General features: G+C 42.4%; 1 pseudogene; it reads left to right on the top strand.

Moving 5' to 3' along the window:
• Window positions 1–3150: 3150 nt before the first annotated feature.
• Window positions 3151–9217, top strand: LOC128573147 (cyclic AMP-dependent transcription factor ATF-2-like; annotated as a pseudogene).
• Window positions 9218–13202: the final 3985 nt, after the last annotated feature.

The following is a 13202-nucleotide window of genomic DNA, read 5'->3' on the forward strand; positions in this document are numbered from 1 at the left end:
TCTACTAAGAGAAAGGATTGAACTTTCTCAGGTAGGCATTTTAATGGGAGTGAAAGGATGCATGTGGTCATCCTAGGGATGCGACCTTGTGCTGCTAGAAGCCGTGCTAGGATTGGGTTGTCTCTTAGTGCAGAGGTTTGGATGTGCCAAGAGTGGCAGTTCTCAGTCCCTTCCCCTCCCCTCATGGATGAATAACCACATTAAAAAAAAAAAAAATTGAGACAGGGCAGGGTGGCTAATGCTTGTAATTCCAGCACTTTGGGAGCCCAATGCAGGAGGATTGCTTGAAGCCAAGAGTTCAAGACCATCCTGCACAACCCTGTCTCTACAAAAAATAAAGTGGTGGCGCCTGTGGCTCAAAGGAGTAGGGTGTTGGCCTCATATGCAAGTGGTGGCGGGTTCAAACCCAGCCCCGACCCCAAACTGCAAAATAAAAATAAATAAAAATTACCTGAGTGTGTTAGTGCACATCTATAGTCCCAGCTACTTGAGATTGGAGTGGGAGGATCACTTGTGCCAGGAGTTTGAAGGCCCTCTGGGTAACATAGTGAGACCATGTATCCACAAAAAATTTAAAAAATTAGCCAGGCATGGTGGCACACATCTGTAGTCCTAGCTACTCAAGAGCTGAGGCAGGAGGATTGCTTGAATCTAGGATTTGAGGTTGCAGTGTACTATGATCCTACTACTGGGGTTTACAACCTGAATGATGGAGTGTGACCCTGTGTCTAAAAAAAATTGAGGTGAGTTGTGCGGCGCCTGTGACTCAGTGGATAGGGCACTGGCCCCATATACTGAGGGTGGCAGGTTTGAGCCCCGGCCAAACTGCAACAAAAAAATAGCCGGGCGTTGTAGTGGATACCTGTAGTCCCAGCTACTCGGGAGGCTGAGGCAAGAGAATCCTAAGCCCAGGAGTTGGAGGTTGCTGTGAGCTGTGATGCGACAGCGCTCTATTGTGTGCGGTAAAGTGAGACTGTCTCTAAAAAAAAAAAAATTTGAGGTGGGTCAAAGATAGCCTTTAAAGAGGTGATTTAAAAGACAGAAGTTTTTTTCCATATAACTGGAAGTCTTATTTTTAGAATTCCAGAAGTGACTTTTCTCATTTCAGTTAAGTTAGTGAGACCCTAAATACCAGCGTCTAAGTGGACATTTCTGACGGATAATGATGCCTCAGTCTTAAACTACATTCCTTTTTGTTAAAAAAGTGCCACGCATAGATCATGAAAGTTAAATACAGAAGTCATAAACATGATTTATTTGTTCTCTACCAGTCATCTTATTTCTTTTTTTCTTCTTACCAAATCCTTTTTTTCTGTGCAATCCTTCACAATCACAAGCTGCTTCTATTTGTCACAGACCTTTGTTAGATTTAATGGGAAAACATCATAAATACATACATAATAAAGCCCAGACCCTTGGATCTCATCCTGAGGTTCAGCAGCCTCTTTAGGGTTTCTACTGTCCTCTCCCAAGGCTAACTCTCACCCACAGAGACCAAGTGTGATTCTGTCATGTGTAGATTCTAATATTAATGTAGTCCCCCAATAGTTTTTCTGCTGGGCTTAGATAATGTTATAGGGAGAAAGAGGTTAAGGAGTGCTGTACATTGATTTAACTTTGGTTTGTTTTAATGAAGCCAGCATAAAAAGGATGAACTAACACTTTTTTTCTAGAGTGTCACTGTGCAATGAAGGAAATGGTCTGTATCAGCTCTGTGTGGAGTGGTAGTCTCTAGCCCCATATCGCCATTGAGCTCGTGTGATTAAGGAACTATTTTTAATTTTAATAGCTATATGTGGCTAGTAGTTCCATTATTTGCACATTTCTACAGCTCATCTTTCCTGTTTGATCTTTCTGGGTACATGTTGAACATTCATGTCTCCAATACAAAATAAGCAAATGCCTGTTCATCTTCACTGCCATTGGTCTTGCATCTGCTTCCTCACTTAACACTTACCTCTGCAGTCTGGCTTCTGGTGTAACCAATCCATAGATGTTGCAGAGATAAGGTCATCTGTGCTGTCAATATTGCTAAGTCACCAACATCTAGCACTATGTTATTTCTCTCTTCTTTCTTATTTCTGAGTCACCATTGTCCTGGGGTTCCTTTATTTCTCTGCCCTGTTGATCTATTCCTGTATGTAGTATAACTTCACTGAGTGTCTGTTATGTGCCAGAATTTTGATTGATGATAAGGAAAAGGACAGTATCCCAGTTCCCATGTAGCTTATAATCTCTGATGCTCATTTTTTCCCTTTTTTTTATTGTTAAATCATAGCTGTGTACATTAGTGCAATCGCCTGTACCCATTCTAAGATGCACCATAGATGTGGCTGCACCCATTACCCTCCCTCCACCAAAACCTCCCCCCTCCCTTCCCCTTCCTTGGCCCTTTCCCCATAGTCTTGTACTATAGTTGGGTTATAGTCTTCATGTGATAGCTAAAATTTAGCTTCATAGTAGGGCTGAGTACATTGGATACTTTTTCTTCCATTCCTGAGATACTTTGCTAAAAAGAATATGTTCCAGCTCCATCCATGTAAACATGAAAGAGGTAAAGTCTCCATCTTTCTTTAAGGCCACATAGTATTCCATGCTCATTTTTTTATTTTGGGGGGTTTTTCAATTTTTTTTTTTTTAACTAGATTCTCAAGCTGTTGCCCTGGGTAGAGAGCTGTGGCATCATAGCTCACAGCAACTTCCAACTCTTGGGCTCAAGCAATCCTCTTGCCTCAGTTTTTCTATTTTTAGTAGAGACGGGGTCTTGCTTTTTGCTCATTTGCTCACACAACCCAGATATATGTTTTACCTTGCAACCTACTGTATGTGTGTGTGTGTGTGTGTATATATATATGTATGTAAATATATATATGCATACATATATATACAGAAGTATGTAAATAGATTCATTAAAGAGTTTCAGGAAAAGACCTTTACCCAAATTGTACACAAAGTACATTAATATTTTTATACTGCTTTTGTGTGTGTGTCACACAACTCACAGCAACCTCCAGCTCTTGGGCTTACGCGATTCTCTTGCCTCAGCCTCCCGAGCAGATCGGACTACAGGCGCCTTCCACAATGCCCGACATTTTTTTTGTTGCAGTTTGGCCGGGGCTGGGTTTGAACCCGCCACCCTCGGTATATGGGGCCGGTGCCCTGCTCATTGAGCCACAGGCGCTGCCCTTTTATACTGCTTTTTAATGCTGATAGAGACCACTTTTGTTAAATTCATGACCCACCCACAGTTTGAAAACTGTGTCCTAAATGCCAGTGTACTCCAGGCCCTGATGTCAGTTTCTGACTGTGTCAGGCTGACTACATTCTCTGGGTGCCCTTACCCAAGTACATGGCTCTATCTCCTATCCATATCCACTGCTCCTTCCTTGAAGCTCTGTCTTCTCAGATTCCCAGCATACCACATTGTGAGACCCAGCATCCTCTTGGATATAGCAGGCCTGTCTTCAGTGTTGTTTCTCTCAGTGGGTCCAAATCTGATTTGGTACCCTTTTTCTAAGTCCTGTTCCTTTGACATTTACTATGTTGGTAAATGGTTCTATAGTCTACCCACTTACCCTAGGGAAAAACCTGGATGTAATTGCAATCCTCATTCCCACCCCACATTGCTTTTCATCGCATTAAGTATCTTAGAGACCATTCCTTTCCACCTCATTGCCATTGCTTCAGTTTAGACCCCTCACTTGCATCAGAGACAGCATACCTCAAGGGTCTTCTAAGACAGCTCTGTTCAATAGCACTTTCAGCAAGGATGGAAATTTGTATATTTGAACTGTCCAAAGTAGTAGCCACTGACCATGTATATAGCTCTTGAGCACTTAAAGTATGGCTTGTGTGACTGAGGAGCTAAATTTTTAAGTTTAAATGGCCACATACTCAATATGAGAAGGATCTTGAACTAGTGACCTGGGAAGGTACTAGATGGAAACTTGAAGCACTGCTTGCTCACTGAGCCGAGGCATTCCTGGCAGCAGAGTGATTAAAGCTCACGGCCCCTAACTAGAAAGTATCCTTGCCATGAGAAAGAGGATATCATAAGTTGTTCAATTCATGAAATTTAAGTTACATGTGAATTTTTCCAGGCAATACAAGGACCTGTGGAATGTGAGTGATGACAAACCCTTTTTGTGTATTGTGCTTGGATGTGGTCGACACACATGAGGATGATTTGGCTGTCAATAAACATAAATATGAGATGACACTGAAATTTGCTCCAGCACATGAAGACAGTGTCGTTGTGGCTGATCAGAACCCAACACAAACAAGATTCTTGAAAAGCTGTGAAGAAACAGGTTTGTTTAATGAATTAGCAAGTCTATTTGAGAATGAATTCTGTAAGACTTCAGAAGACAACATGAAAAAAACGCTTCTAAATCTGTCCCCTCTTGCAACACCTGTCATAAGAAGCAAAATTGAGGAGCCTTCTCTTGTAGAACCAACTCACCAGGATAGTCCTTTGCCTCACTCAGAGCCTACTATTAGTGATGAAAAGGAAGTGCCATCAGCACAGCCCACATCAGCTATCATTCATCTACTGTCATTACAGCTTCCTAATGGGCTGCTTACAAGTTCTGACTCAAGTGTAAGTATCCAAGGGGCCAATTGTTCCTGTACCAGGTCCGTTTCCTCTTCTTTGTATCTTCATAAGAGACAAACTATGCCTGTTGGTATTCCTGTATCAATTACAAGTTCTAATGTGCATGTTCCATCTGTAGTCCCACTTATTCAGCCAGTCAACATAGTGCCTAGTGGTCCAGGAATCCCAGGTCTATCTGCCCCTCAAACCAGTACAGTCAGAAGAAAAATGAGATTAAAAGCTGCTTTGAGCCAGCAGCATCCCATGGCAATATTATCTACAGTAATACCATCAAAGGTCATGGTAGGAGATTGGTTAGGACTCAGAGGAATCTTAACCACTGTCATCTCAACAACCAGCTACGTTCACTACAGAAACTTCTCCTTCTCCAGCTCACATAACTCCCCAGATCCAAAATACAAATGGTCGTCAAAGAACAACTAATGACGATCCTGATGAAAAAGGAGAAAGTTTTTTGACAAATAGAGCAGCAGCTTCAAGATGCTAACAAAAAAGGAACGTCTGGGTTCAGTCTTATGAGAAAAAAGCAGAACACTTGAGTTCATTAAATGGTCAGCTGTGGCTGCTGATAAAGATGATAGTTCAGAAGACATGTCAGTGCTGAGCAGCCATGGCTCTTGGCTCTGCCAGCTCATCCAAAGCTGTGAGTTTGGCTGCCAGAGCAGGGCCCAGGCGGCAGACAGGGTGCAGAGTCTGCTTCCTTGGTTCATCGTGGCTCCCCCTACCAGGCACAGCCCTCAGGATGCTGATATAAGCCTGTAGTACAACAGTTTCAGATGCTCATTAGTGACTTCACAGGGAAATCAAGGCAAGACTAGTTTCCATTTATGTATGAGAAATTTGTGGGTATAAATTTGGCTTTAGAGTTGGTGTAGCAGCAGTTGATCATACTCAATGACAGTTTTTAATCTCTAGAAAAAGATTGATTTTGCTTTTTTAAAAAAATATTGTTAGATTTATAAAAAACATGAAAGTAAATAGCCATGTATGGCTAGTGATTAATGTATTGGACTAGACAGGTCTAAATGATCCTGCTACACTTGTATCCCCTTCTAGTCCCTAGCACAAGTAGAAAGCCAGCTAACCCCTACTGACGAAATAAGTGAAATGTAAAAATGTGAAAACCATATTAAGATAATAACTGTACCATAGATTAATATCACAAACCACCTTTTTTCCTTAGTTAATTAATTTTTCATAAATTTGTACAGGTAACTTTTATTTTTTTGTTGTTGTTTTGAGACAGAGGCTGACTTTGTCACCCTTGGTAGAGTGTTGTGGCATCACAGCTCACAGAACCTCCAACTCTTGGGCTTAAGCAATTCTCTTGCCTCAGCCTACCAAGTAGCTGGGACTATAGGTGCCTGCCACAACACCCAGCCTTGTTGTTGTTGTTGTTGTTGCAGTTGTCATTGCTGTTTTAGCTGGCCGGGGCCAGGTTTGAACCCGCCACCCTTAGTATATGGGGCCAGCACCTACCCCCTGAGCCAGAGGCGCCGCCCACATGTTCTATTTTTCAGTCTCCTCACATAGGTACCCTAAATTGCCTTCCATCATTGAAAACCACTTTTTTGGTTTACTTTTTCTGACAACAGAAAACTGCCCTTTTATATTCTTTAACTTTTTTCATGCCATCAGTCACATATTTAACAAACACCATCATCAATTAACATATTAACATAATGACATATGACTGATTAAACATATTAGTGACACAAATCCCATGAGTGGTTGCCTGGAAGGAATTACAAAGGGGCATGAAGAACCTGTGTGTGGTGGGAATGAGGATTTCTTGGGTGTATATATACATGTCAGAACTTTTCAAATTGTACATTTCAATATGCTTTGTCAATTATACCACCATAAAACTGTTTTTAAAAATCTAGTTGGAGGCTGGGCGCAGTGGCTCATGCCTGTAATCCTAGCATTCTGGGAAGCCAAGATAGGTGGATTGCTTGAGCTCAGGAGTTCAAGACTAGCCTGAGTACAAAGTGAAACCCATTCTCTAAAAATAGCCAGCATTGTGGCGGATGCTTGTAGTCCCAGCTACCCTGAAGGCTGAGGCAAGAGAATCACTTGAGCCCAAGAGTTTGAGGTTCCTGTGAACTGTGATGTGGGGCACTCTACCCAGGGCTACTAAGTGAGGTTCTGTCTCAAAATAAATAAAATAAATTTTTTTTTAAATAGCTGGGCGAGGTAGCTCATGCCTATAATCTCACCACTGTGGGAGGCTGAAGCGGGAGAATTCTTTCAGCTGAGGAGTTCAACTTGTCTGAGCAAGAGTGAGACCCCTGACTCATTAAAAAAAATGAAAAACCCAGCCAAGCACCGCTTTGAGCACTGGTAATCCCAGCGGCTTCTGGAGGCTGAGGTTGCAGTGAGCTATGCCACCATTGCACTCTGCTCAGGGCATAAAGTGGGACTCTTCTCAACAACGACAACAAAAACCCAACATGGAAATGAAAAAAAGAAAAAGAAAAAAGTTAAAAAATATAAAAATCCAGTTAAGCTGGTCATAGTAGCTCGTGCTTGTTATCCTAACACTTTGAGAGGCTGAGGAAGAATGATTGCTTGAAGCCAGGAGTTTGGAACCAGCCTGGGCAACACAACAAGACCTCATCTCTACAAAAAAGAAAAAAGAGAGAGAGAAAGAAAAGTTAGGCATGGTGGCACATGACTTTAGCCCTAGCTCTCGGGAGGCTGAGGCAAGAGATTGCTTTAGCCCAGGATTTGAGGTTGCAGTGAGCTGTGATCATGTCACTGCTCTCCAGCCTGGGCAGCAGAGCAAAACCCATCTCTAATAACAACAATAATAACAACACTAACAGCAAACACTTGTTCAGCATATGTCCTGTCAATGGCATTGTTATGAATGGTTTATATCTATTCATGTGATCCTCATTATCATCAGCTGAGGTAAATTGTATCTCTTGTACAGTTGAGGAAATTAAAGGACAAGGAGGTTAAATAACTTGTTCAAGTGGCAGAGTCAGTCTTTGGACTCAGATTATCTAGGCCAGGGGTCCTCAAACTGCGGCCCATGGGCCACATGAGGCAGCGTGATTGTATTTGTTCCCGTTTTGTTTTTTTACTTCAAAGTAAGATACGTGCAGTGTGCATAGGAATTTGTTTATAGTTTTGTTTTTTTTTTTAAACTATAGTCCGGCCCTCCAACGGTCTAAGGGACAGTGAATTGGCCCCCTGTTTAAAAAGTTTGAGGACGCCTGATCTAGGCCCTTAGAGACAATACTTCACTGACTCAATTAAGTTTTGTAAGTAAAGTATGTAAGATTATTAAATAAAGTCTTTGTAATAATACTTTAAATTTACCAACATACATTTTAAATGCCCTAATTTGTGGAATAATAAAACTCAAAATATTTTCTAAATATGCTATATGCTTGCATGTGATACCATCATTATTTATACTACTACTCTTTACCTTTAAAGTCGTTTCAATTATGAAAACTTATTTTAACTTGATGTGGTGGTGCTTGCCTGTACTTATAGTTACTCAGGAGGCTGAGGCAGGACAATCACTTGTTTCACTGTACTCTAGCCTGGGCAACAGAGTGAGACCTCATCTGCAAAACTAAAATAGGCTGGGTGTGGCGGCCCACACCTATAATCCCAGCACTCTGGGAGGCTTAGGCAGGTAGATGGCCTGAGCTCAGGAGTTGAAGACCAGCCTGAGCAAGAGTGAGACCCCCATCTCTACTAAAAATAGAAAAACTAGCCGGGCATTGTGGGTGCCTATAGTCAGCTACTCCAGAGGCTGAGGTGGGAAGATCACTTGATCCTAGGAGTTTGAGGTTGCTGTGAGCTATGGCACTCAACCCCAGGGAGACTGAGTGAGACTCTGTCTCCAAAAAAAAAAAAAAAAAAGACATTGAATCCTCTGTATCAAACCATTAAAATTACTGTGTGTTATTGCTACAATTAGTAAGTTTTCACTTGTTTTCCTCCTTTCTGAAATCCATTTGATCTATATTTATGGTATGTTTGTCTTGAGATTAATAAAAATCCTCATTCCTTAAAAACGGAAATCTGGGCTCGGTGCCCATAGCTCAGTGGTTAGGTTGCCGGCCACATACATTGAGGCTGGTGGGTTCAAACCTGGCCCAGGCCTACTAAACAACGACAACTGCAAAAAAAAAAAAAAATAGCTGGGCGTTGTAGTAGTTGCCTGTAGTCCCAGTCACTAGGAGGCTGAGGCAAGAGAATCGCTTAAGCCCCAAGAATTTGAGGTTGCTGTGAGCTGTGCTGCCACTGCACTCTACTGAGGGCGACATAGTGAGACTCTTGTCTCAAAAACAAAAAAGGAAGGAAAATCTGGAATTCAGGATGTAGTCAACCCTGTCTTTCCTGTTCTCATTATCCTAAATTGTTAGATTCACTTTTCTGTACATGGTTCTTTCAACTCTGTCTGCTGGCATCTGTGTAGTCATTTGGAGAAGCCCTAAAAGCTACTTGTGCTCTAGAGGCCAGCATTTTTGTTACATGTGGAACTGAAATTAGAATATTTGAAGTATGGAAAACCTTGTATTATAAGACCAAGATGAATGAACCTGAAATAAGATTCCTGTCCTTAGACCACTAGTAGCAGAGCTAACCTTCCAAATCTGATTTTCTACTTTTTTTTTTTCAATGACAGGGTCTCATTCTGTTACCCAGGCTGATCTGCCTCAGCTTCCCAAAGTGCTGGGATCTCTAACTTCCTAGGCATTACAAACCCTGATATGCCACGGCTCCTCTCCTGCCCACTGAAGGAAGCCCACACTTCTAGGTTTGGGACAGATTGCTCTACTATACCATAAAGGTTTGTGCTGTTTGATTCTTCTCTGTAGTCTTGTTACCCAGCCAGGTGCAGACTTCATGGGCCCTTAATAAAAGCTTGTGGAAACAATGGATTCCTCAACTGAGTCTAAAACTTCTTGAGGAAATTCAACACCTCCACCTATCCACTTTCTAGAACTCTTGCCCTACTCTACTTGTCATCCTCTGCAAGATTCTGAGCCTCCTCTGTTCTTTGTGTCCTCATTCTAGATTGAGAGCATACCCACTCCTTTCCTGTTCATCTAATCCAGTGGTTCTCAACCTGTGGGTCGTGACCCCTTTGGGGGTGGAATGACCCTTTCCCCTTTCACAGGGGTCGCCTAAGACTATCAGAAAACACATATTTCCAATGGTCTTAAGAACTGAGACATGGCCCTCGTGTGGGGGTCACCACAACATGAGGAACTGTATTAAAGAGTAGCAGCATTAGGAAGGTTGAGAACCACTGATCCAATCCCTCTGCCCAACCCAATCCCATCACCTGTATTAACAGAAAGCTCCTGGTGGGGGAGAGTGGAGTGTAGAAAATAATTATTACTTCTAGCCATAGACTTCCATACAAAATCTCGGCTACACATTGAGTCAATGAAGTTTGCTGATTATCTATGGCAGAATTATCCTTTTCTTCCCCTTCTATATTTATACCACTGTCTACTTTGCACATGATGGGATGCCAAGGTCTACGGGGGTCTGCTTTCCTTTATCATGTCCTCAAAAGACTTTGTCTTCATTTTGTCTTCAGCACTCAGCCTATTTCCTTATACATGCAAGTATTCAGAAATGTGCACTCACATGCCAAACCTGCTCTGGAGCTTACACTTTAGAGGGCGAAATAAATATGTATGTTATTCTAAAGTACATGGTAAAGGATGTAAATGCAGATAAAGTATCTTGTGCACCTTGTGGCCTGCAAAGGCAAAATGTTTTCAATTAAATACTTAAGGAATTTCTGGATGAACAATTTTGGTGGTCTGCAGAAAGGAGGTAAGAGTTTTCACTTTGAGGATGGGTTGGCGTTCAAACTGGGCCCTGAAGCATATGTAGGACTTTGGCATACAAGGAGAGGTGGAGGAGTAACAGAAATGCCTTTCAGGCTAAGAGAGATGTGAGTGAGTAGTAGTCCTGATTGGTGGGGAGTTGGAGAGAACAGAATGGAAAGCAGGTTGCAACAAGTGAAAGAGAGTCTTGAATATTATACAAGGAGAATAAACAATTTGAGGGTAAATAAAACTTGACAAAGAATATGACAAATCAGAGCTTTACACTACGTGGAATATAGTAGACCTTCATAAATATTTTGAATATTTACAGAACCACATTAGGAGGTTTCATTTATTGATGTAGATTTGTATGGAAATAAAACCATTTGGGTCTGAATCTGATATATAGCTGACCACTGCTCTACACTGACCAGTTTCACTGACCTAATTTTCATTGACCAGACATGTACATATCAGTTTCTTATGTTGACCCTTGGGTGGTCAACTTACAGAAGTTCTACTGTATACATAGGTGTGTGTGTGTGCCTGTATTTTTTTTTTTTTTTTTTGAGACAGAGCCTCAAGCTGTTGCCCTGGGTAGAGTGCCTTGGCATCACAGCTTACAGCAACCTCCGACTCCTGGGCTCAAGCGATTGTCCTGCTTCTACCTCCCAAATAGCTGGGACTACAGGTGCCCGCCACAACGCCCAGTTATTTTTTGGTTGCAGCCATCATTGTTTGGTGGGCCTGGGCTGGGATTTGAACCCACCAGCTCAGGTGTATGTGGCTGGCGCCTTAGCCGCTTGAGCCATAGGCGCCAAGCCTGTGTATGTATTTTTGAAAAAGGTCTTACTCTGTTGCCTGTGCATGAGGGCTGTGACATCATAGCTCACTGCAAGCTCAAATGCCTGGCTTCAAGAAGTCATCCCACCTCAGCCTCCCAAAGTATAGGTGTAAGCCACCATGCTCGGCCCAGGATCTATTATTTTCAAGTTCATAAATATGCACATAACTTCATCCTTCACCTGAATTTCTCAAATACACTAAGTATTTCTGTTCCAGTTATTATCCCCCACTGTGATGACTCCCTTAACATAGGAAACAAAAATCCACCTTCTTATATTTACTTCCATTATTTGAATGCTTCCCTAGAATGGAAAGTTACCTAATCCAGCCCTCTTTCACATGACAGTTTGTCAAAATCTGTGTATAGCTATTATACACACAAAAAAGTGTTTTTCTTTTCAAGGTTAACCCTTTGACTGAAGAGCTGGTCAGTAATGAACGTGCGTACAGGCTTTGTTTGCACCAGTCAAAAGTTAAAAATTCCCAGCCCCTTCAATTATACGACCTACTCAACATCATCCTAGTCATGCTTCTGGAATCAGTGAAGTGTAACAGTGTCCCTTAAAAAAAATGACATCACCAGTCTAAGCAAAAATGAGACCCTGTCTCTAAAAATAGCCAGGCATTGTGGTGGGTACCTGTAGTTGCAGCTACTCCAGAGGCTGAGGCAAGAGGATCACATAAGCCCAAGAGTTTGAGGTTGCTGTGAGTTAGAATGCTACAGCACTCTACCCAGGGCAACTGAGTGAGACTCTGTCTCAAAAAAAAATGACAATCAATACTAAGCAATGTAGGCTGAGGCGGGTGGATCACTTGAGCCTGGGAGTTGGAGGCCAGCCTGAAGAAGAGGGACACTGCAAATCTACTAAAAGTAGAAAAACTATCTGGGCGTTGTAACAGGCACCTATAGTCGCAGCTACTGGGGAGGCTGAGGTAGGAGGATGGCTTGAGCCCCTATGAACTAGGCTGACACCAGGGCACTCACCCAGGGTGACAGAGTGATACCCTGTCTCAAAAAATAAATAAATAAAACAAAAACTGAGCCATGAGTCCAGAAATGTCTGAAGTAGTCCATTTCTCTGTCTTGATGTACTTTGGAATTATCCTCAACTAGTCATCTGCACAACACTACCTCTTCTATGTATGGTACTTCACCATTTTAAAAATACATACTTAAGGCACATTTTCTACATCTTTTGCTTCTATCCCTTGCCAGTTCAGGTCTGTATCATCCAGCCCTGAATCCTGTGTCTTGTTTTTCAGTTTCGGTTCCTGCCACTGCCAGACCTGTCCTTGTGCCATGTTGTCATGTGCAAGTTAGCAAACACTTAACTTCTCTTGTGTTCAGCCCTGTGCTCCTGCTCTAGATGACTGTTCCTGAGTAGGACAAGGCTTGACCCTTAAACTATGGGGGATCAGTGTTGATCTAACGGTAACAGCCACACCAGTGTGTAGGGGGTTGCACTGCAGCACGGGTGGATTGTTGGATGAAGCGCGACACTCCAGCGTAGGTTTATGTACAAGGCATTTAACTTGTACATTAACTTTACAAACTGGTGGAATTAGAAGGAAATGAGCTTTCCAGGTCAAGCATGACAGGTCTAAGTGTATACCGACTTGGAGGCCCCCTGAGCAGAGCTCTGCGTGTGTAACAAGATGAGTGGTACTAAGTGACCTTAGAAAGACTAGAATGAGTAAAATGAAGAATCTTGCGGGCTCCGCCTGGGAGTCGGTTCTGAATATGGAGAGTTACTGCGTTTGGTTAAACTCCCAAAGGCATTTCCAGAAAACAACACTAGCAGCATCTCCCAGCGGAAGACGTCATTAGAGCCAACATTGGGACAGGAAGCTCCACCAACAAGCTCTTGGGAAGGCAGCTGGCAGGCAGAGCAGCAGCATCCCCATCCCCGGAGCTGCAAACTTGG

The sequence above is a fragment of the Nycticebus coucang genome, chromosome 20 (assembly GCF_027406575.1).
Source record: "Nycticebus coucang isolate mNycCou1 chromosome 20, mNycCou1.pri, whole genome shotgun sequence".
Taxonomy (NCBI): domain Eukaryota; kingdom Metazoa; phylum Chordata; class Mammalia; order Primates; family Lorisidae; genus Nycticebus; species Nycticebus coucang.